This window comes from Biomphalaria glabrata, chromosome 18, assembly GCF_947242115.1.
Source record: "Biomphalaria glabrata chromosome 18, xgBioGlab47.1, whole genome shotgun sequence".
NCBI classification, from domain to species: domain Eukaryota; kingdom Metazoa; phylum Mollusca; class Gastropoda; family Planorbidae; genus Biomphalaria; species Biomphalaria glabrata.
Window position 1 is genome coordinate 5,991,469 of NC_074728.1, and position 24,827 is coordinate 6,016,295.

At 39.5% G+C, this 24,827-nt stretch overlaps 1 protein-coding gene across 17 annotated transcripts in view; it reads left to right on the forward strand.

Annotated features, from left to right (window-relative positions):
• Positions 1-24,827, forward strand: part of LOC106079313 (protein couch potato-like) — a 324,431-nt gene that overhangs the window by 86,604 nt on the left and 213,000 nt on the right. For all 17 annotated transcript variants that reach the window (XM_056016890.1, XM_056016891.1, XM_056016899.1 and 14 more), the window contains one exon: positions 9,685-9,748. The gene's annotated coding sequence lies outside the window, so the exon portion shown is untranslated. The remainder of the gene's footprint in view (positions 1-9,684; positions 9,749-24,827) is intronic.

Here is a 24,827-nt window from a genome sequence, read left to right on the forward strand (position 1 = left end):
TATTATTTTTTAATTTTTTAAATCAAAGAAGTAAATAGCATTTTCCGCGTGTTGCATTGAAGGAGCATACAGCGACTAGACGCAAAAAAAAGCTGTGAAAGTTATACAACAAACGAATATTCACTTTTGACTTGTGTAACACAATTACTAAAATCACTAAATTTAGAGACTCTTCAGGACAGAAGGCTAAAAAGTAAAGTAGCTATAATGCATAAAACACTGAACAATAATTTACGAATAAAAAAAAAACACTAATGAAATAATCAAAAAGACATAAAAATATAGACTCCTTTCTTATTCCAAATGATAAGACTAATTCATACAAGTGCTCCTTCTTTCCTTGTGCCATTAGAGCATGGAGCGGGTTGCCTTAATCGGCTAGGGTGTGTGCGTTAATTGAAATGACGCCACCTGGTGGTTCGTATGAAGTAGGAAAAATAAAAGTAAAAAAAAAAAAAATAATTGACAAAACATAAGAATGGGAGTAACGTTTAATGTAACGTCTATTCTCACTCAGTCGAGAAACTTCCTCGTGACTTTTAAATTGTAAACAATTGGGGGATCCGTTGCAATAGACGCCACCAGCGTGCGAATAGCCGACGACGTGTCTGGAGGTGATCGTGTTTGTGTGTTGACTGAACAGTTGGCTTGCGAATAGCCAACAGATGATTGGCGTGGACCGGATCTTCTCCTGACTTACATTTCAATCAATTCGTGGAAAGGAACACTTTGTAATTTGTTGCTGTTCTTATGTCTATTAATGGGGGGGGGGGGCGGTGGCTGAGCGGTCAAGCGCGGGACTTCCAAACTGGGATGCCTGTACCTGACATTAGTTAAGGAAATGTAAAGCCTGTTGGTCGTCGTGCTGGCCACATGACACCCTACTTAGGAGTGGTCCAAAGAAACAGATGACCTTTACATCATCTTCCCTATTGACTTCATTATCTGAAAGGCAAACATAAATCAAGGTCCCCACAGGTTCATTTACTCATTCATAACTAATTATCCAACTTAGACTTCAATGAAAATCAATATCTGATTATAGAATTCATACTATTAACTCGCAATTAGGTTTATGCTTTGTAGATGCAATACTGTACCCTTTCATAACTTTTTGTTATCTTATTGATATAAAATTTCGTACAACTCTTGCAGAGTGATAATAAATTTGAATAAAAATTTGGAAAGATCTTTTTTTTAATAATTGCATGAAAACACAATCTATCTCCAGATGGTTCGCTATAGGGCTATGTCAATATTGCATTTATATGCCTTAACCGATAAAACCTAATGTTCCATCTATTTATTTTATTTATTAGTTTATTGTATCGGTAACATCCATTTTTCGCATAAGCCCGCCCCCATGCAAAGGTAATAATCAAGTTTATAAATGTATTAAGCTATTTATTTATATTTTTAATATGACCATTTACTCCCTACTTGAAACAACTAAAAACTTTTTATGATGCGTAACGCTCAGGCACTATGGTCAACTATCCTATCTTTGTTTTATAAAAAAAAAAGTAAAGTTACCCTTTCAGATCTTGCGATCTATGGGGAAGATGATGTTAAGGTCATCTGTTTCTATGGCCCACGGTTAACAAGCAGGGTGTTATGTGGCCAGCACAACGACCAACCACCTTTACTTTCCCCAACTAAAGTCAGGTACCCATTAGAGTTGGGTGGACTCAGGAGCGCCCTAAAAATCCAAAAATTCAAAATCCCAGTCTTCACCGAGTTTCGGACCCAGGAACCCAGGTTCGGAAGCCGAGCGCTTAACCACTCAGCCACCGCGCCCCCGATCTTTGTAATGTAGCAAAAACTAAAAGAAAGAAAAATAGGCTGCAAAATATGAAGTTATGCCCTTTTTCTGAAATTTCTAAAATGAAGAAAAGAAAAAAAAAAAGAAAAGTCTTGCACTGATGAGTAAATAGAAGTATCGATTCTGACTTCCGTGTAATGAGGGATGTATATTTTTTTATTAGCGCGGAATGAAGTAGGAATCGATTTCTCTTAGGGAGACATTAGAGAATTGAAGGGGAGGGCTGGTATGTCTTTATTGTTTGCTGTTTATTTTGGAATTAGCGAGAATTTCTTTTTTTTTTACTCCTTTCTTTTGGACCGTCTGGGGGGTTGCTCGCAGGTAATTATAAATGGATGGAATTGGAATCTTGAACTGTTAGCGTGTTTGAACGTGGATAGGATGGTGGTCGATGGCGAGACTCTCAATGCTGAAGGCTTGTTCAGACATTTCTTCAGAAAGTAAAACTTTCTAGCCTAAAAACTCCTTTCAGATCGCCAGAGGATGAAGACGGATATAATTCGAACTCGGGACCTTTGTGAAGAGAGTCCAAAGCGTATAGCACTCGACCAGGCAGCCATCCATCGTATTGGTCAAAGCTGTATGCATATAATAGATTTCGAGATACGGCGACAGCAACGCGTTTCATTTGCGCTTTTGTTAGCCTGTGGTCACTGTTTCGCTGCCGTTCAGTTAAATACTCATTATTATACATGCCAATGGACCTTTTTTTTTTTTGAAAGAGCTTCTGTAAATTATAAGAAAAAATAAGATAAGATAATACATCGTATATAACTGTTCCTTATAATTACTAATGCGAGTGTGAGTCTGTAGCTAAAGGTATTGAGTCATTGTGTGACCGTGTGTGTCCTCTGTGTCGTGTGCGTATAGACGTGTTTGTGTGTTTCTCAGCGTCAGTTCCAGCACAAAGACACACGGTCCCGTCCCCCGAGAATCACGGGAAGGCATAATTCCGAGTCGATCGTCTGCTGTTGATTAAATTAATTTCACTTGGGTCGATACCTCAATCTCTTTATCTCCCCCTCCCCCTTTTTTTCACCCTCACATGTACTACGACCTGGGACAACTTCTCATCTAAACATACTTAGACAGCGTCCCGAAGTGACATGTATGCAATTAGACTAATATCTCTTTCCGAGTGTTGGCTGATACAGAATCACCCATAGGTACGCATACATGGCAAATGTATCTCGCTGGATTACTTGCTTTTCATGGAAATGCTTTATCATCACCTAGATCTGGGTATTTTAACCAAGATACATTTGCGGAAATAGGGATGTGTAGACATGTCGACTGCCCCTCGCATTTTCCTCGTTTTTATGGAATTACTTTTTCATCACTCAGATGTAGGTAATTTAAACCAAATATTTTTGTGAAAACGAATGTGTGCTAAAAATTGAGAATTGGAATTCAATTGGAATTCAATAAATATTGGTATGGGCAAAACTCTTGTAACCTTTTTATTTAACAGGAATAAATTTTTGAAATAGGTATGTACACAGAGCAAAAAAAAAAAAAGTTCCTCTTCCAGACCTTGTGATCTATAGGGAAGATGATGTAAAGGTCATCTGTTTCTTTGGCCACCGCTAACGAGCAGTCTGTCATGTGGCCAGCACAACGACCAGACGCCTTTCCCATACTAAAGTCGAGTACCCATTAGAGTTGGGTGGATTCAGGGGCGCCTTAAAAATCCAGAAATTCAAAATCCCAGTCTTCACCGAGATTCAAACCCAGAACCTCAATGTCGGAAGCCGAGGGTTTTTCACCATAAACTCACCGCGCCCAGAGCAAGCATTTCTATACAACATTTCCCTAACAGTTTTTGGTAAATAAAATTTGACTAAATCTTGACAATGTTCCACTATAGTATTTGGGCTGGGACAAGTTTTAATTTTTAATCTGACTTTTGATTTCTGCCCGCTTCATTCTCCTGCCGTCCTGTAAGACGTTTAAACACGGACGCTATAATCTACATATCTGAAAAATAAAACGTCCGAAAAATTATAAAAAATAAATAATACAATGTGATTTTTGTTTATTGTCAGTAGAATTGAAAAGTCATTGATGCAAACAAACACCACATACCAATTTGGAAGAAGCTAAATTTTAACTACAAGGGAATACAATTAGTGGGTCCGTCAGTAACTGTGTCCCAAGCTTCATGTTAAATACTTTCGTGACTTTATTGTTGAAATTATGCTACATTGTTTGTTATCATTTTGTGTGTGTTCAAACTCTGTATGATTTTCTAAATGCTTTTATATTGCGCGACTTTCAGACTTATAGCCTTGCTCAGTGCGCCATATTCCAATCTCTTTTTTTGACCAGAGGAGTTGGTATATGGGAGAAGGTGCTGCCACACATCAAGAACAAATCGTATAGGGATTCGAACTCGAGCTCCCCCACCCAAGTGATCTTTGCCACTCAGTCGCACATTCCACTTCTGCTTAAGGAATCTGTTTTTATTTAATAAAGAGCGGTTACGCTATTTATTCCCCCCCCCCCCAAAAAAAAATTCCCCGGAAATACTTTGTGGACATTGCTTTTTCAGACATGGTTTTTGGAAATAAAAAGACGAAATTGTATTCCCATGTTTAGGCAGACATTTTTTTTTTAAGCAGTCATCAACGCTGGTGGTATCAAAATCGACCTTTGAAATTGGAACAAATGCCCATGTTACTTTGACAGACTTATCCCTATCATGACCTAAGCAATGCTTCTCAGCCTCACCGTGGCGCTCGGGGGGAAACGGTCGTTAGAGAAGTCGATTAGGCCAATAGGGAAGCAAAAAAAGAACCCTCGTTGGGGTACCTAAGGACCGAGTCCATTGCACCGGCGGAGATGGAAGAAAGCCCCAACAAACATGTCACTATTGACAAACCGTTCATTAAAGGACCGTTTTTTTATGGCGGACTTGGTAGGGATAACGAATATGGGGGCGTCTCCCTGGTGTGCTCAGCCACTGGCCTCGCTTCTAACCCGATCGACTTGGGATATGAGCCATCTGTAATACGGATGTATTAATTTACATCTGCTTGGATCTTTCTCAGAGGGAAATGCTTCCATAGGCTTAGAGTTTTGAGAGCCATAAACTTAACTCTTAGGGCATACTTCCATCGGCCTAGAGTTCTGAGAGTCATTGACTCAACTCATAGGGCATGCTTCCATAGGCCTAGAGTTCTGAGAGTCATTGACTCGACTCTTAAGACAATTAGAAAGAAGAAGAGAAGAAGAATCCCTATCATGAAGCTTTTATCATACATAAGAATCAACATGACGCAGACGTCAAGCGCAGCAGACGATTTATTTAGCAGACGTGAAAGATCTTAATTTGACATTGCCACACGAAGACTCAGAACGGTCACACTACGCGTCATGCATTCCTCTTTTTTCCCCCGAAATTATCATTTCAGATCGATAAGTTATCAGGATCGAACAACATAAAAAAATCTATACGTTAGCCAGTGGCTGATCACAAAATGTGCTGGTCTCCTTTCTTACACTAATTGTTATACATAGATGTGCGTTCCGGAAATGATAAACAGTTGTTTGTAACTTAAGGGGGCGGGGCTTAGAGACAGGAAGCACGTGGAAGATGGATGGTGGGAATTTAAAAAAAAAAGGGGGGGGGGTGCGGGTGGAGAAACAGATTGAGGTGATCTTTATGGTAGACAGAGAAAGAAAAAAAAAAGTCGTACTGTTTGAAAGTGCGTTTAACATCGAATAGAATCTTGTTTAAAATGTGTTAGTAAGAAGATTGTGAGATAGCCTGGAATGAAAAGATAAGATTGCTACCTGCCTTTAAGTCTTACGCAATTTCCTTTACCTTCGTTATTCAGTGATTGGTAGATAGATTCACATTTCTCTATAGCTTAACAATATTGGGGATTTTCACAACCCGTGTCATCTTTTAAATTACATAGGTTCCTTCAAATAAGAAGATAACATTACGTCCTGCATTTTAAACACAATAAAAGTCTTTTTTGTTACCGTTTTGTTTTTACAAAGCTTATATCAACTCACTCTGTCTGTCTGTCTTGTCTGTCTGTCATGTAAAATAAAAGTGTGTACACGTTATTTCTCCCACACCCATTCTCGGATCAAGTTGAAACTTCGCACAATTATTCATTAACATAGTCAAGACATGAATCAATTTTTTTAAAAAAGTAACAAACTAGACAATACATTTTTTAGTAATTAATTATTTTGTTTAATAGCAACAAGGGAAACTAATACTTCAGTACTCCCATATATGGCTAAATGTGTTGGCTTTAGTCCCTTAAATAATTACTAATGCTATTTCTCCTTTAGGCGCCCTCTGATCAAGTTGACACTTTAAACAATTATTTATAGCACAAAACATGAATCAATAAACAAAAATGCTTAATAAGGCAATTAATTATTGTCAGTTAATTATTTTGTTTGCTATCAAGTAAGAGAAATATATTGGCCTCCTTCAGTCGTAGAACGACTATGGTTCATCTCAGGAGACACTTCCTCATGTGGCTGTGGAGCCCTGTTTTGGAGGGACACTCCCGTCCACAAATAGCGCAGGTTAAGGTCGCTTTTGCTTCAGTGGTAGAGGAGCTAAGTGAGATGAAAGCCTGGGCATTGTTTATGGTCGGAACGATGTCGCCCACACAGCAGTTCCCCCCCCCCTCCGCGCAACTGATGTGACCAAAGGAACGGAATATCCAATTAAGAGAAATAACTTGTACATTATCGGTATATATAGTTTTAAGGATGGGTTCTTCTCCTTAAGATCAGCTTTTTTTTTTTTTTTTTAATTTTATATTTTGCTTGTTTGACATGTTTCGAACGTTCCATTCAGAAACAGAAGACTATTACGTCATAGACTGCAAGGGGATAAGGGCGGGCACGAGCTTCGTTGTTGTTTTTTTTTAAAGGAATTTTTTAATATTTTGCTTGTTTAACTCTTTCTCTCCGTTATCATTTAACACGTTCTTGATGGAATCAACGTTGGTATCGTCAGTTAGGAGACAAAGAGTTAAGATCCGAATGGCATTCTTCTAGCAAGGTGATATGGTGACATTGTAAATGAAGAAAAAAGCGATACAAATAAATGTGAAGGGGATATAAATTAACCCTAAAGAAAAGCGACAAGAAAATGAATAGATGAATATTTGGAGAAATACGACATAAGAATAACAATGTCAAGGACGCCAAATAAATAAATACATAATTAATTATCTCCAATGGACTGGCCAGTAGACTATCAGGAAAGCAAGTTGTACGGAGTTGTGGAAGTCATTCCTGGAGAATGTCTGAAAAACCTGGAAATCGAAAGTCGTTCATGGAAAGCTCAAGACGTTTCTGAAAAATGCAAGTCGCTCCTGAAAAGTGTAAAGCGTTCCTGAAAAGTGGAAATCTTTCGTGAAAAGTGGAAATCTTATCTGAAAAGTTGAAATCTTATCTGAAAATTGGAAATCTTATCTGAAAAGTGGAAATTTTTCCTTAAAAATTGGAAATCTTATCTGAAAAGTGGAAGTTTTTCCTGAAAAGTTGAAATCTTATCTGAAAAGTGGAAATTTTTCATGAAAAGTGGAAGGCGTGCCTGGTATCACATTGTGATAGCAAACGCTCATGAGTAGTTAAATTGTAAAGCGGTAACAGATCTGAAACTGTGTATCGGTGGTGATCCTTTTGGGATACAGTCCACACTTGCAAACTGTGTGCCGGAGGCGAACCCCTGACGTCTACTGCGCTTTTCTGTTGTCTTATCCTTTTGTCATCACTCTCCATTGTAGATCATCCTGTAAATAAATATCCTCAAACACCTTGGCTTAGATGTACAACAAAACACACGCAAACACATAAATAAATAAATAAATAAATATATATATATATATATATATATTATATATATATATATATATATATATATATATATTATGTTGACGTCATCTACTTTATCCCCTGTCTTCATATCCTTTTATCCCCTAGTCAACACGCATCGTGATCGACTGATCGACAAATAGCGTGTTCCGTCTCAAAAGAATGAATGAACCGAAGAGGAAAAGGGGGGGGGGGGACAGAAGGAAAATAAACGGAGAAAAGAGAGGGGGGGGGGCGTCAGACAAAAACAAAGATGGCCACTGAGTACTTAGAAGAAATGGGGGGAAAAAATCAGATCGAATTCATTGGTTGCCGTATACAAGTCTTGACGTAATCAGGGGCATTAACTCGTACGTGAGCTAACTGAAGACCAAAAGGGGATGTAAGCAGGACTAAAATAGTTGTCTTTACATCTATATTTATGTTATGATTCTAGGAGAATTGGGTGTGATAGGATTTAAAAAGAAAATTGCTGGACCGAAGTGCTAGGGTCACATCGCAGGAAACAATCTCCACATTTTCCGTGGACAGTGTTACCATTAGTGATCTTCCTGTTCGGGCCAACACATTTAGCGATTAAAAAGCAATATAACGCTTTTATTTTTTTTAAATATATAGTACACTATATGCATGCTTACAGATCGAGACACTATCACTATAATGATGTTGAGGACTTATTATATAAAAATATGTGGGCCGGATTATATACACATTTCCGGGCGGATTTTGACACCCAGTCCGCCCCCTGCTCTAAGTCATTCTATTTTTCATGAAATTCTTACAATTGAACAGTGATCTAATTCTCTTTCTGGTTCTCTTTCTTTCTCTTTAGCTCTCTTTTGCTAGCCCTAGTTCGCTCTATGGAGCTCTCGATCGCTCTCTCTAGCACGCTCCCGTTAGCCCACTAACTGGCTTTCTCAATCTCTACGTCTAGCCTGCTCTCCCTAGTTCTCTCTCTCTCTCTCTCTGTTTCGTTCCTTTTCTATTTCATCTTTTCAATGTTTCCATCTGTCTTACAATCTTTCTCTTTTCATCTGTCTGACAATCTATCTCTTTTCATCTCTGTGCGCCGCGATTGTTTACATTATCTTTGGAAGATGTTTATTTACATTTCAATTCTAACTACATATTAACAAAAGTTGTGCTTTTGTTAACTTGAATAGAATATTCTAGATACACCTAGACATGGATATATAAGTTTGTAATATAGTGTACATGTATATAAAGCTAAACAAGTGTAACTGTAGACCTGCGATGACAGTTTGGACTCTGGAGGGCGATCCGATTTCAGAGACTTCTGTTAACTCCGAGGAACTTCAGGGACTTGGGATTAAAATTTTTTGGAGAGGCGTTAGACTTGTTGTAATGATAAGAGTACAAATACACTATCCCAAAGGTTTTGGCTCTGGACTTGGCTCTCGTTCGGCTCAAAGATGGTCTTACTATCCAGCTGGTTTATTGAGCTCAGTCTCACAACTTAATACAAAATTTACTGGCTCTTTTTGGCATTTTTAAAAACTGGAATGACAGTAACTCTCTTCATAATCATCTCTTTATCTCTCTTTTACTCTCTCTCTCACACATTCTCTTTCTCTCTCTTTTTCTTCCTTTCTCTCACTCTTTTTCTTTTTCTCTGTCCCTCTCTCTTTCTTTCTATATCTCTTTCTTTCTATATCTCTTTCTTTCTCTTTCTCACTCTTTCTCTCTCTCTTTTTTACACTCTCTTTCTCTCTCTCTCTCTTTCTATATCTCTTTATATTTCTTTATATCTTTTTCTCCTTGTTTATCTCTCTTTCTCCCTGCCCCCTTCTCTCTACCTTTCCTTCGTTACTTAATCTCTTATTATAGCTTTTTAGATATTGCACAATGCATCAAAATCGTTTCTAATATCAAACTATCAATATTTTAAATCTTCGTTTGTTAAGGTAAACATCTGTGTGAATGAAGGAAATTACGTGTTCCTTTAAAAAAAACAAAATAACGTATTGCAATTTAATTTCTTTCAGATTTGAACCACGGATTACAGAGTATGAATTTAAATTTCTTGAACTAGTGGACTAATTTTAAGCGGTAAGTCCCTCATCTTTTATATATCTTCACCCCAGTTCCGCCCCCCCCCACACCACCTCCAGTGAGTCCGTTTACTACTCCCGTTGAAATGGAGTAAAGAGGGATGACGAAAGATGCATTTGAAAGCTAACCAAATGAGTTATGATTTAAGGATAAAAGTTTGTGAAAGGAAGTCAAAGGAAGTCGTTACCTCCCCTTGTCTCTCATACTACAAGTCAAGATAGATGTCATATCAACTTTTATCCCATAAATAATCTAGGATATAAACTTCCTATTAAAATCAGGGGTTCTCAACCTGTGGCTCGCGACCCCCCCCCCCCCTTGTGGGTCGATTGACCATTTGCCAGGGGTCGCCTAAGACCATCGAAAATATGGATTGCTATTGCCTGCTCTTCTATTGCTGTGTGTGTATGTGTGTGTGTAGAGAGAGGGGGGTCGCGGCAGAGTGGGGGATTGTAAAAAGGGGTCGCCGATCTTAAAAGGCTGAGAACCGCTGTATCAAATATATAATGTTTTAACGTATTGTTGTATAACATCTTTGTTAAATAAACTTTTATTATTTAAACCCTCCATCATATAAACTATATAATATCATGTAAACTCCTTAACAGAAAAAAAAGTTTCTTCAAATAAAATATCATTTAGCGTTTCATTTTGAGATAAATAAATGATTATAGTCATACTTGCCCATTTGTACTGGCCTATATTCATAGACTGATTGCAGTATGCCACTAAACTACTGAACTAAAGCCTTGCACTTGACAAGTTCACTTTTGTCAGTTTTGTACAACAATATGTAATACTAGTGGACTAATCTACTGTATAACATTTGTAAAATGTTTGTAAAATGTTTTACATGTTTCGGATGTTCCTTCAGAGTTGAAGATAAGTTTACTTCCTAGTCCAAACCTCCCGCAGGACGACGGGGGATGGGAGCGGGCAGGGTTTCAACCCTCGACCGTCGATAAATCCGAAAGACAGTCCAGCGCGCAAACCGCAAGGCTAGGCAGCCTTTGAACCAAACCAATGGACCTTACGATTAGACTAAACATGTTTGATTTCCAACTGAGGGGAACTAACTAGGTCGCTGCCTCTGGTACTTGGCCACTACTCCGTCAATCTGTTGGACTAAGTTTCTATTTGGTGCCACTTCGTCCGTCTCGTCTCTATTCTTCGTGATCTATTCCAACAGTTTATTTACCAAGGCCAATATCTCTTGTTCTCTCTCTCTCTCTCTCCCTCTTTCTCTCCCTTAATCTCTGCCGTACAAATATACATTCACACACAGCGACGTACACTGGTGTCCGTAAGGTTAGTTTTAACGAACAGTAGGACGGGTCACATATGGCAGCACCTTCTTCCTCCACATTTCTTCCCACTCAATCTCAGTATCTGTATCTTTCTCTCTATCCCTCTCTCTCTCTCTTTCTCCTCCCTCTATTTCTCTCTTTTTTCTTTTTCTGTCTCCCTATTTCTCGCTCTCTTTCTCTCTCCTTCTTAGTCTTCCTATCCTCTCTCTCACTCTCTCTCTTTCTGTCTCAAATTTTTTTCCAATATATCTTTTCGATTCCTTAGCTATAGTAGTTCTCTCTCTATCTTTCTTAATGGTTCTCTTTTCCCTGTCCTCTTTTCAATGTTTTTACATCTTTTTGACTCTCTCTCACTCAAACACTCTCTTTCTCTGGCCCTCTCTGTTTATCTTTCCATTTCTTTTCGCTATTCTTTCTTCTCTAGGTTTTATAAAAACACACACACACACAAAACAACCGTCTATGAAAGAAAGAAAAAAAGAATGTTTTAAAAATAACAGAAATAGCATCACCGATATTTGAAGAATCGATTTCATGGCTCAATCAATATTTGTATGTATGACATGACTGAGGCAGAACTGAGCTGGGAATGCTTGGGGGGGATGAATGATCTTGAAAAAAAAAAAACCAAGCAAGGTGGGCAGGGGGACGGGATGGTGATTTGATCTATTGACCATGTCTGAGTGACCCGTCTCAATGCAGTAGTCGATAAAGAGAAAAGAAAGAGAGAGAGGGAGGGGAAGGGGGGACAGACAAGAATAAAACAATCATAACGGATCGTTCGTGAGCAGTATCGATGATGTAAATATTTAAAAAAAGCGACTACTCCTCAAGCTAAAACTGTGGTAGTGTAATCGCTGGGTGATATGTAATCGAGCTGTTTTGAACTCGTTCGACACCGTCCATGCCTTGTGGCGGTCAGGCTCAAGTATGTGGAGACGGTGAAGTTGTTTTAATTGCAATTACTCGAGCAGAATCGATACCCGGAGGTGAGAAAGTTCTTTGTTCTCTGGCTCCGATACATAGACCCATCTTATCCTGGTCCACGGGAGAATTTCCGACAAACAGAAGTCAGAGGCGGGCCTCGTGTTCACGGAGACGTTTTCTCTCATGATCTAACAAGTGCTCTCCGCCTTGTGTGACGTAAAAACATGGGGCTAATGCGAGACCAGCCGTTGTAGAAGGCCTGAACACTGAACTGCAACGTCACACTATGTGGGCAGTTTAGACCAATAGATCGTTGTTACGTCACAGGTCTGTACGACGTGGCAACGAGCTATTGGTCTATACTGCCCACAGGTTGTGACGTTAAGGCATTTTATAACGAATGGTTTCAGCTAATGCCGTATTGACCACGTGTGTACAAATTCAATGTTACAATGGTTTCTAGTGGCGAATACGTTCTTGGTATATTCACAAATGAAATCTCATGACCCAATGTTCAACTGTATGTTGGGAATTCTAGTAGTAAAGAAAAGCTCCTCTTTCAGACCTTGCGATGATGATGTAAGGGCCATCTGTTTCTGTGTCCCACAATTAACGAGGGTGTTCATGTGACCAGCACAACGACCAACAGCCTTTACTTTTCCCTAACTAATGTCAGGTACCCATCAAAGTTGGGTGGACTCAGTGGCGTCCAAAGATCCCGTACCTTAAAAACCCCAGTCTTCAACAGGATTCGAACTCGGGACCCCAAGCGCTTTACTGCTCAGCCTCAGCGCATCCAATAGTAATATGCAGTAATGATAAACGAAAAACAACTACGACGTAGTATAATATGCATAAACATGTACACCATTTTAATAATGAATTAATCAGAAGAATCAAAAAGTGCTTGTGACGTCACGTCGTCTGCAGTCAATCAACAGAGAGGAGAAACGAAATCGTGTAGCTGACATTCGTATTTTTATCCGCAGTTATTGTCCCTTTACTATTGTATTAACGTATATTTACAGACATTGTTAGTTTAAGGTTATTATTTATCAGTCAACTCACAATGAATGTTAGAGGGAAAAAGGTATCTTGGAGAAATTCACGAAATGGCTGAAATTATTTAAAAAATAAAACAGCTCTGTGAGCTAAATCAGCCGGGCCGTGAACAATAAACTACGAATCGGAGATGGTATATTAAATAGTGTACTTACTTCAGAGCACATATAAATGGCATTATTAAAAAGTACTGCTTCTTCCTGTAAGAATAAGAGAATAGGACACGTTAAACTTCGACACTGTGTCACATAAGTGGACCCTGTATCCTGGGCCGTAGCTAGGAATTGTCCATCGGTTGGGCACCCTGGGGAGGGGGGGGGGGGCTTGACCTCTTAGGAGCCCCCTGCATTTTGCGTAATATTTAGTTTTAATGTATTAAAACACTTATTTTGGGGCCCCCCTCAATGTGGGCCTGGGGGGGATTTTCAGTTACGCCACTGCCTGTATCTCCAGTTCCCAAAGCTGTGGGAATCCCCCCCCCCCCTCCCTCTTGAACGAATGGGTGTATGAGTGATGTCTTTAATTTAATAGAGAAGCGAATCCTTAAGCCACAGAAAGCTTTACCTCGACGCCTTTTGCCTGGTTGAAACCAAGACTGAGAACGCAAAATACAAACAGCAATAACATACTGGGAAATAGAGGGAGTGATGGGGGACGGGGAATTAGGAGGTCGGGGAGGCACATTGCTGTCTAACAGAAACTGCGATCAATTGTCGCCCTTCAATAATATATGAGCTGCGTGGGGCGTCCAAAGAGTGAAAAATTGTCAGGACCCGTAATTTTTTTTCCCCCGCTTCTTCCGTCTATCTGTTCGTCTGCTGCAACTATTTCCGGTAGCCATAAGTCCAATGCCACGTTGTGTTTGTTTATTTTTTTTTATTTTTATTTGTTTTGAAAGGGCAAATACACTATTCCTAGACATCAAAGCTTTTTCGCACTTTTCCCGATAAGCGCCACGTCATAGTTCAACGAGTCTCAAACCTTTAACATAAATATCTCAATGCTGTTGACGATGTTATCAAGACAGGGTGGGAAGCGTGGTCGAGAGGTTAAGTACGCTTGAACTTGGCTTGAAGGGGGCTCGAGGTTCGACACCCGACTCGGACAGAGTTGCGTTTGCTGAGCGTCTAAAGGCAGCACGGAAAACCTACTCCTAGATATCCCCCTCCCCCCCCCCAACTGGTCCATAAATGAGAATCATGCCTCAGTGGGACCCGCTCTTTCATATAGTTCTAGGTGTAAATTGTTAAATAGAACCATTATAACTTAAATATATATAAATCTCCTGGAGATCTCCTGATATTATTAAAAATTTCCTGAAAACTCACAAAAAAGCTCCTGTTGTTTTGGAGGTGTTTTTCAATAAAGAAACAGATTCTTAATTATCCTTTATCTATACCCAGACAGGGCCCTGCGCAATCCGTTTCGCAAAGGGCCCCGCAATAGTTAGGACCGGCCCTGGTTTCCAGGCACCAGCACACCAGAGGAGGAAAAAAAAGGGAGAGAGAGAAAGAGAGAGGGAGAAAGAAAGAGAGAGCGCGAGAGTATGAGAGAGAGAGTGCGAGAGTAGGAGAGAGAGAGAGTGCGTGAGAGAGAGAGAGAGAAAGGTAATGGAAAAGAGTGACTAAGAAAGAAAGGATGGAAGACATACGAAGGAAAAGAACGTCTGAATATTTAAAAAAAGAAAAAGAAGAAGAAAACGTGAAAAGATGTAAGAATTTAAAATAAGACAAAGAAAAAGTAAGTTAAACAAATCTAAAGATCTTATTTCAGAAGCAAAAAAAAAAAATCATAAATATTTGAATGACATCATCAAATGCGCTCAAATATACATTCACACACAGCGACGTACACTCGTGTCCGTAAGGCCAGTTTTAATGAACAGTCGAACGGGTCACATATGGCAGCACCTTCTTTGTCTAAATTTAGTAACTTTACAATTTTTCCTTTTTTTTTTCCAAGTCAGCAAAGGAAATTAAAAAAAAAGTATTGATCAAATTTAGCCCTTCTGTTGATGCAGTGTGCAGCACTTTGAAACATTTGGTCTGCGGGTTTGAGTTAGTCACGCATGACTAGAGCCGTCTGCTCATAACCTACGTTAGGCTTGGACCACAGAGATCTCATTTGTACTAATTTATTTCTATTGCTTTAATTTTATAAATTAATGTTTTATGTTTGATCTTGAATTAAAATAAAAAGGACCCTGAATCAATTTAACATATTTTAATGGGCAGTGCGATTTAATGAGATAATAAATAATGCGAGGATTCAATGGAGATTATAGTTTACTTCGCCCCTCCCCCCTCCAATAATCTAACATATAAAGAGCACAATGTAAGGAGTATTTAATGTATATATCGTTACAAACCCGGTGGTGACACCGATGGTCGTAGGCTGTGTGTGTCTTTAGCCTACACAAATCGCCCCAGTCCAGCGCTAGACGAGCGGTCAACCGTGACCAGTGACAGTACATGCTAGTTCGGCAACGACCTGTGTGTAAATATTACGCACGCAAGTCACGGCGATTGTAATCAACCTGAGTGGTCAAGCGACGTTCCATCCGGTTCTGGAAGGCCAGTACAGACCCTATATAAGAGCAAGTGTGTTTGAGTCAAGACACTTCACGACACTTCACATTACCTCGCAATGTGACCAGTACGAGGCGAGAAACAGTACGGAGTGTGAAGTCAGGCGGAGCAAGGTTAGGTTTTTGGACAGTTAGTGTTAATGTTGTTAAAAAAAAAATGTTGTTGCCAACTGTACAGTGTTGTAATGTATTTGATAATAAATTGCTACTGTTACTTTGGAGCCCTGAGTTGTGAGGTTCTTTAAGTTCGTTGTGTCGTGTGGTGCAGTTTGAAGAGAGCCTGGATAGTAGGAGAGATCGTAACAATATAAATGTCCCGAAAGGAAATCTAAACCGTTACAACAATATTGATAAGATTTGGAACAAATGTTCCTCAGATCAGGTCGGAGACCGTAGTGTATGTTAAATATCGAGAAGGTCTTATGTAAGGGAACATTGCGCTAGATAAGTGATACACAAACTAGGGCCCACGTCCTCGGGTCATATCCCTCTAATCTCTTAATAAATGTCTAGATTTCTTCACATAGAGGCTCTAGTGCCTGGCGCATATGTGTACCACAATTAATTAATATGTTTAGTTCGGAAAAAAACCCACCTTAAATAGACAACAGCTTTGTCTGCACTAGGTGTGGAAAAATATTTTGGTCACAGCTGGGTTTTTTAAGTAGTCATTTGAAACACTGCAGTCATTCTTAATTTTCGGAATCGAAGACATTGCCATTATCATTGTGAAGTAAGATATGTTGATTTATTTGACTTTGTGTATAATATGTCATCAATGGCATGCACAATGTCAGATGTTCAATAGAGGATTTGATGCGGTGAAACTATAAAAAAGTTGTAGAAAAAAAAATGTCTCCAGCTTTATCATCTCATTGTCTCCCATCTCTTTATCACTCTCTCCGTATCTCTTTCTGCATCTCTTTCTTAGTCTGTCCATCGGAGAGTTTTGTGTATTTCTTCTCCATCTGTCTCCCTTTAGTCCAATGTTCTTTTATCTCTCTCGCTCTGTTTCTCATTCTCACGTTTTATATCTATATACGTCTAGTTCTCTTCCAGTCTCTCTTTCTCTCTCTCTGTTTCTCCATCTCTCTTTCCATTTCTTTCTCTCTTTCTATCTCTCTTTCTTTCTTTATTTCTTTCTATTTCTCTTTTTACTCTCTCTTTCTCTCTTTCTTTCTCTTTCTCACTCTCTCTTTCTCTCTCTTTTTTACTCCCTCTTTGCTCTTTCTCTCTCTTTCTTTCTACATCTCTTTCTTTCTCTTTCTCACTATCTCTTTCTCTCTTACTCCCCTTCTCTCTTTTTCTCTCTCTCTTTCTTGGTAACTTAAAGTCCGCTCTGTTCTCAAAGAAAACAACTTCCCACAATTCATTCCTTTCCAGCTTTCTGCATCGATTCTTCAAATAGTTCAAAATTTTGGATCCCGCGTTGGTGCCCCCCCCCCCCTTTCCTAACTCGTCGCCGCCTACACGGCCACCCCATCACCTTACGTCTGTAAACAGTACGGCACAACAAATTGGACTTATTTCTTCTACTACAGTTTAATTAACAAGCGCCCCGCCAGACACCCTCCCCTCCACACACGCCCCTCCACACACTCCCCACCACCAACCCTGAGTTTCACCTGTTTGGTAGAAGCCATTTTTTACGCCAGTCACTATCTGCCGCTATCAGGCTAGTCTTTAAAAACGGTGCAACGGACGTTTGACATGCGCCTATGTTGGTAAGAAATGTGTGCGCGTGTTTGTGTGTGTGTGTGCGCGTGAAATGAAATGTAGAATATCTTGTCTCCCTTGCCTGTTTCGAATGCTTGTCACGAGTTATCTGCTCAGTGATATACTTACGTTTGTGTAGTAGAGGTCACGTGGTGTGTACCCCATTTATTCATAGCCTCCAAAGTTTATTAATAAAGTTGAATTAGTTGTATATTCAAATTGTGCATAGAACACGCATATCGCTCTGCAGTGTGAAATACATGTTACTTTTTTTTAAAACTGGTCGTGTGGTATACGTTCCAGGTTCAAACCTTGTCCTTTGCCATTCAATGCAGTTCTGCGGGAGCTTTGGACTAAGATATCTTTTGTTTTAAGTAGCGTCCGAAACCTTCAGGCCATTCATGCAGTGACCCAAATCCACTATGTGGGAATTACGGCTCCGCCTGGATTATCCAAGCTACCTGGATTATCCAACCTGGATTATCCAACCTAACTGGAGTTTCCACTGTGGCAGAATAAAATCGAAATCTAAATTTCTGTGTGTTTATAATCATGCTTGCATGTTTGTGTCCGTGGTAGTCACTTTGCGGGACAAATGGTTGATGTAATAAAGAAGTCATTCGAAAAAGGAACAGGATTGGGCAATAGACTCCGCGTCCTGAATCGACTCAGGGCTCAAGATTCCTAAAGGGGACTAATTCAACTTATACCACCACATCTGTCAAGTACGATCTCTTTCCCTTGTTCAAGATACCAAAAAAAAAAAAAATTAATTACCAATAGTTAATTTTACTAATTGCTTAATTTTTAAATTGATTCTTGTGTTGTCAGGTAAAAGAGATAATTGGGTCAAATTTCAGCTTCATCCAAGATAGGGTGTGGGAGAAATTACTTTTTAAAAACTTTTTACCAGACAGACAAATAGAGTGAGTTGATATAAGCTTTGTAAGAAGCACATTTGAGTTCTCAATCGACTTGTTCACGTAGGTCGTAGCCCGATCCCCTCCAAAATTCCGCCGCAGTCAACACATTCATGCAGTTTCAACCCGCCAATGCCGCCACCACATCTGAGCTTTCCACCGAGCTAAACATTAAGTTGTGAAAAAGAAATTTAAACACAAAAAATAAAACAGCGGATCGATGACTTTCTGAGAGAAAAGAAATAAAAAAAAAAAAAAAGAACAACTGGCTTTGGCTTCGCTCAACACGTGCACACTTTGGTGACAGGCGGACTCCGGCGCGTTCTGTTCACGCTTAACTGATTAGCATACATTTGCATAATTGATGAGGAACAGGTTGCCGTGTGTTTTAAATGTGTGTGTGTGTTTTGCGTGTGTGTGTGTGTGTGTTTGCGTGTGTTTGTGTGTGTGTGTGTGTGTGCGACTGTGTGACGTGGTTGCTGTTAAGTAGCGCTAAATGTGTAAGTGTGTGTGTGTGTGTGTGTTTTAGCGAGAAAAAGAGAAGGAAAGAGAAATAAAGAGACAGAGAGACAGATGGAAAGTCAGAGAGACAGATGGAAAGACAGAGAGACATGGAAAGACAGAGAGACAGAGGGAGAGACAGATGGAAAGACAGAGACAGAGGGGGAGACAGATATAAAGACAGAGAGACAGAGGGAGAGACAGATGGAAAGACAGAGAGACAGAGGGAGAGACAGATGGAAAGACAGAGACATAGGGAGAGACAGATAGAAAGACAGAGAGACAGAGGGAGAGACAGATGGAAAGACAGAGAGACAGAGGGAGAGACAGATAGAAAGACAGAGAGACAGAGGGAGAGACAGATGGAAAGACAGAGAGACAGACATAGAAACAGAGAAATTCAGACAGACGGAAAGAGAGAAAAAGAAATACAGACAGACCAACGAATATTTTCGTATTTTGTACACCGGATACCCCAAAGACACCATTCCTGATACTCCTCCACCCATGGCCTATATATGCTATTCTAATCGTGACCTTTAATTGGTTTGTCTGAGGACACTGGCCAATAGGTCGAAGTATTCATTGTTTGCAAATTTTTCTTCTGGATAGACAGTTGCTGCTTAGAGTTAGCCACTTAGACACATCGGTGGCTGACATAATGCATGAGATACTAGTGTAACTAGAGGATGTGTAGTTTAGGAATGCATTAATAAGCGTCCCAAGCTTTGAAAAATTATGAGAGGATAACTTGTCAACTGGTTGGATAAGTGCCCCCGATGTTAACAGGTGTGGCAGCGGTCTGCTCCTCCCTTACTTCTCTCTCTCTCTCTCTCTCTCCTCTCTCTCCTCTCTCTGGTTATGTCTACGTAGTGGATACCTACATATGTAAGGGGAGATCAATACGCTACATGATCACAATCGTATCAAGTTTCGCTACCCCACTTCACCCTATTCCCGCCCGACCATGGACATGAAGAGAGAGAGAGAGAGTTGGAGCGTGAGTTTCAGACCATGTCGCTCGCCACCTGTGATGTTTTATTCTATATGAATCAGAGAGAGAGAGAGAGAAAGAGAGAGAGAAAGAGAAAGAAAGAGAGAGAGAAAGTAAGAGAGAGAAAGTAAGAGATTTGGAGAGAGAGAAATAAAGAGAGAAAAAAAGAAAGAGAGAGAGAGAAAGAAAGAGATTGGGAGAGAGAGAATTAAAGAGAGAGAGAGAGAGAAAAAAGAGAGGTTGAGGTGACACGTAGTTATAGAGATGGTGAAATAAGAGCAAATGAAATGGAGATAAATAAGAGACGTATGCAAGAGTATTGCATGGAAATAAAGAGCCAAAGAGATTAACAAGGAAAGAGAATAAGAGAAACAGATGTAAAGACAATAAGAGAGGATTCAAATTAGAATGAATGAATGGGAGTGTAAGTATGACAGAGATAGAGAGAGTGAGAGAATGATAGAGATAAAGAGAGAAAAAGAAAGAGAGAAATGAGAGAGAGAGAGATTGAGAGAGAAAAAGAACACCTTGTTAGCAATCAACCACTTACACGCCTCTAGGTTACAACATCAGCCTAACTCACACATTATCAGTTCCATCCCCACCTGTCACGTGAAACATGTGTCTCTATGACAAACCGTGAGCAAGTTTGAACTGTCTGTGTTGTCTGCTACTTCAAAGGACTCACCATCCTCCGACATCCTCGTGTTCACACTAATAAATGGGCTCAATTCTTTGAAAGGAGACAATCAGCCCAAACAAATGAACGATCAATTAACACTTTTTTTTTAATGGTTAATAAAAATAGCTGCCTGGTCGTGGGGTAAGCGCTTCAAACTGTCGCCACGTTGGTCCCGGGTTCAAAACCTGTGGCCCCGTCATCAGCTCGCTGTCTTGCTAGTTTGGGCTTCGCTTCTGATGCCACGTCCAAATCATGTAAAACAAGCAATATCTTTAAAAAAAAAGTTTATCTAAAGGAGAAGAACCCCGCCCTTAAAACTATATCTATAAATAATGTACAAGTTATTTCCTTTATTCGATATCAAACAAAAGAATTAATTACCAATAGATAATTGACTAATTGTTGTTGTTTTTTAATTGATTCATGCTTTGTAAGTATAAATAAATAATTGTTTAAATTAGCAGCTTGATCGGCGAAATCAAGTGTACAAACTTTCTACCAGACTGACAGAATGTTTTGATATAATAAGGCTAATCTTCTAGTCCGAAGAATAATATGAAATGCAGTATTTCCCGTGGCTGCACAGTCCCAGCTATGACCTACATATTTTGCCACATCCAGGGCAAGCATACCCATTGTCCGCAGGTGGTCGATTTAGATTTTCCCTTCGCCGTCTGCGTTTGTACTCGGCAGCAGATTTTCTTTTGGTCTCAAATGATTTGATATAAGCTTTGTAATAATTTTTTTTTACTTATAAATATGACAAATCAAAAGACGATATTTTTTTCATATTTGCGATTCTCCTAAGATTTGATTGAAAGACTCTTGGTACACTATTAGCTTCAGATTTGTTACATCCATAGTACCGATTACTACTCGTATCCCTAAAAGTTCGTGTTCGAGGCGACGCCGAAGGCCAAGCACACCGGGAAATTTCCCCATATTCCTTGTTTGAACCGCATCAACCGTGCGAGTGTCTGCCCTAAAAGGCCCCATGAAAAAAAAAAAACGGTCTGTGGAAAGTGACTTGGTTGTTGTGGCTGGCTGGGTTTTTGGAACTTGTAAATGCATAGACAGCAGTGGTCACTGCAAGAATTGAACACTGGTCGCCGTGTCCTTTTCCATGATCTGACTAAACAGCCACCAAATAGCGCCTAATCACCAGCAAACGAGAACCACCAAATGACAATCAAAGACATTTGCATTTCAATCAATGGTCATTAGTGACAATAATAATTGACCAATCGTTCGCCAAACGACAACAAGATGACCACCGAGCAAAAATTATGGACCACCAAGATAAGGCGAAATTACAACCAAATATGACCCTTGAAGAATCACTAAAATATCAAGGAAAGTCCACATAATTAGCTATTACCAATTAACCATGTAATGGCTATTGAATGACCACTATGGAACCACATGATTCAAATGGTCATTGAGGGACAACCTAACGCACCACAAACTATCCCCAAATGACCATTAAAAGTCCTTTAAATAACCATACCAAAGTTCAGACTGTGTCTAAATATAAAGTTGTCAATTATCTCATTAAATAGAATTTAAAAAAAAAAGTAAAACCTCTCGTCATGAAATCTGCTCTCCTGAATATCATTAGCGCATCGGTGACCCAATTAACGAGAAATTAATTAATAATTAACTTAATTAGTGAATAAAGAGATGATATGACAAACACACACACACACAAAAATGGATGTTCATAGAAAAAACAACAACGTGTGTGTTTGTGTTGTTGTTTTTTTTGTTGTTAGCGTGTCATGTGACCGTGAAGCATAAGAGCCACGCCCACGCCATAGTCTCTCCACCCATCACTCTTCAAACTTTCTCTGTCTTGTTTCACGCGTAATCTTTTGCTCTCTCTCTTTCTCTCTCTCTCTCTCTCTCTCTCTCTCTCTGTCGTTCTCTTCTTGCTGTTTCTTTCTCTACTTCTATCTACGTGCTCTCTTTGTTTCTTTCTTTCCCTCTCTCCTCCACCTCAGTGACTATTTACTGCCTCCGTCTCTTTCTTTTTGTCTCCTTGTTTTGTAGCATTGTCACTTTTGTTCTGTTTTTTTTTTTTAAATTTCTTTCTATCTCCTTCTCCTCTATTTCTCCTCTCATTTCTCTATCTCTTTTCTCTCTTTGTCCCTCTATTCTCTTCTCTCTTTGACCCTCTATTCTCTTTTCTCTCTTTCTTTCTACCTATATTCTCTTTCGCTTTGTCTCTTTTCCTCTCTTTCTCTTTTCCTCTCTTTCTCTTTTCTCACTCTTTCTCCTTCTCTTCTCTTTTTTTTTGTAATTTCTCTTTTTTTCTCTCTATTTCTCATAAATACGAACACATACACATACTGACACACTATCACTAATTATGTTTCTAAAGTTTAACTATGAGTCTCATCTTAACACAGACCTACATTTGTACATTTAACTGTCTAGTAGTTTTAATGCGATATGGATGGATACTCTTCTTACTAGGATATTATGCGCGTGTTCAAATGTGCTTATACGCGCGTGTTTGTGTCTGTGAGCGAACGCACACTTTTATTTATTATATTTTTTTTAGCAAATATAAGCTAGTAGTCACCGGCTTTAGAAGTTTCACGATTGAGTATTTTCCACCAAAGTCTTGGTTTTTATTTTGGTTTACTTAAAGTATCTCGAAAATATTTTTTTAAATATTTTTATTATTTATAATGAAAATTATGTATATATGTATATAATTTTATGTACAGAGAGACAGAAAGAAAGAGAAAGAAAAGAGAGAGAGAGAGAGAGAGAGAGAGATTGTATAGAAACAATAGATTGGAATAGAATGACATCAGAGAGAAAGTAAAACAAAGTTTCTTTTTTTTTTTAATGGTAAATCCAAATATTGTATGATAATGTTACATCTAATTCAGCATTGGTTTGGGCAATAACGATCTAGTAGATTGGATTTAAACCTGTGCCAAACATGGCGAATGTTCCCCTTCAGATTTTTTCACATGTGGGCATCTTCCCCCCCCCCCCCCCAAATGACTACGGTTAAGAGTTCCGCTAAGGTTAGAATGACATAATGTCACGTAGAAAACATTGACCCTGCAGGTTACTTTTTTTCTTCGCTGTTTTGTTGTTTTTTTTTTGCTTCGTTTCATCACGTTTTTTTTTGTGTTTTTTTTCATTCACATTTTTTAAATGTTGATCAATGGGAAGTAACCAGTTGCCGCCCCCTCCCACCCCACCCGTGGTCCCACTGTAACTGGTAGAGTCGCACGCGATCATTAGGATGTTTACAGATGATAAATAGTGACTTCGGTAGGCAAAGGGAGGGGGGGGGGGGAAACAGCAGCGCTGTTTCCTCTAACCTCCTGTAGTCCCATCTGCCCCCTGGTGGGGAGTTGTCTTCCATTTATCTCTCGCTTTTGATTCCTGAAACAAACATTGTTTGTGTTGTTTTTTTTTTCTAATTTCTTATTCGTGTAAATCTCTACATATAGAGTCGACCAGGCAGCAGTGGCTCTCTGAAACCTATTCTACGCGTATATCTGGCTTGCGCTTCGGAATGACGTCACGAGTTCGAATTCTGGCCGCTTTTATCCGCTGCCATGGCTGCAGGAGGTTCAGGGTAGAATGTAGTTCTCTTTATCTCTGCACGGGTCTGCTAAAGCTTAGAAGACAGCAGAAACATTTAAATTGGATCCTCATTAAGATACTAAGAAAAATGTAAATATTTTGTATGGTCGCCATGTTGGCTTATAACCAAAGACGACTTGTGAAAAGCCCTGCAACCATAAGCGTACGTCATATTGGAAAGCATTCTAGATAATACTTGATTAGCCCTCAAATTTGAAGCGTCTCCATGTGAAAGAAAACAGTCTAGATAATACTTGATTAGCCCTGCAATCAGAAGCGTCGCCTTGAAGGAAAGCAGTCTAGATAATACTTGATTAGCCTTGCAATCAGAAGCGTCGCCTTGAAGGAAAGCAGTCTAGATAATACTTGATTAGCCTTGCAATCAGAAACGTCGCCTTGAAGGAAAGCAGTCTAGATAATACTTGATTAGCCTTGCAATCAGAAGCGTCGCCTTGAAGGAAAGCAGTCTAGATAATACTTGATTAGTTTGTTGTGTTGTATAGTAAGTTTCCCTCGGAGCTGTAATGTTGCCAACTTTTTCTCCACCAAGAGTGGTGGTGGCTGAGTGGCTTGGCTACGAAACCGATAGGTCCCGGGTTCGAATCTGGGTGAAAACTGGGATTTTGGATTTCGGAATCCTTAGGGCACCTCTCAGTCCAATCAACTCAAATGGTTACCTGATATAAGTTGTGGCTTACAGAAAAGGCGGTTGGTCGATGTCCTGGCCACATGACATCCGCGTTAGCCCTCAGCCATAAAAACAGATGA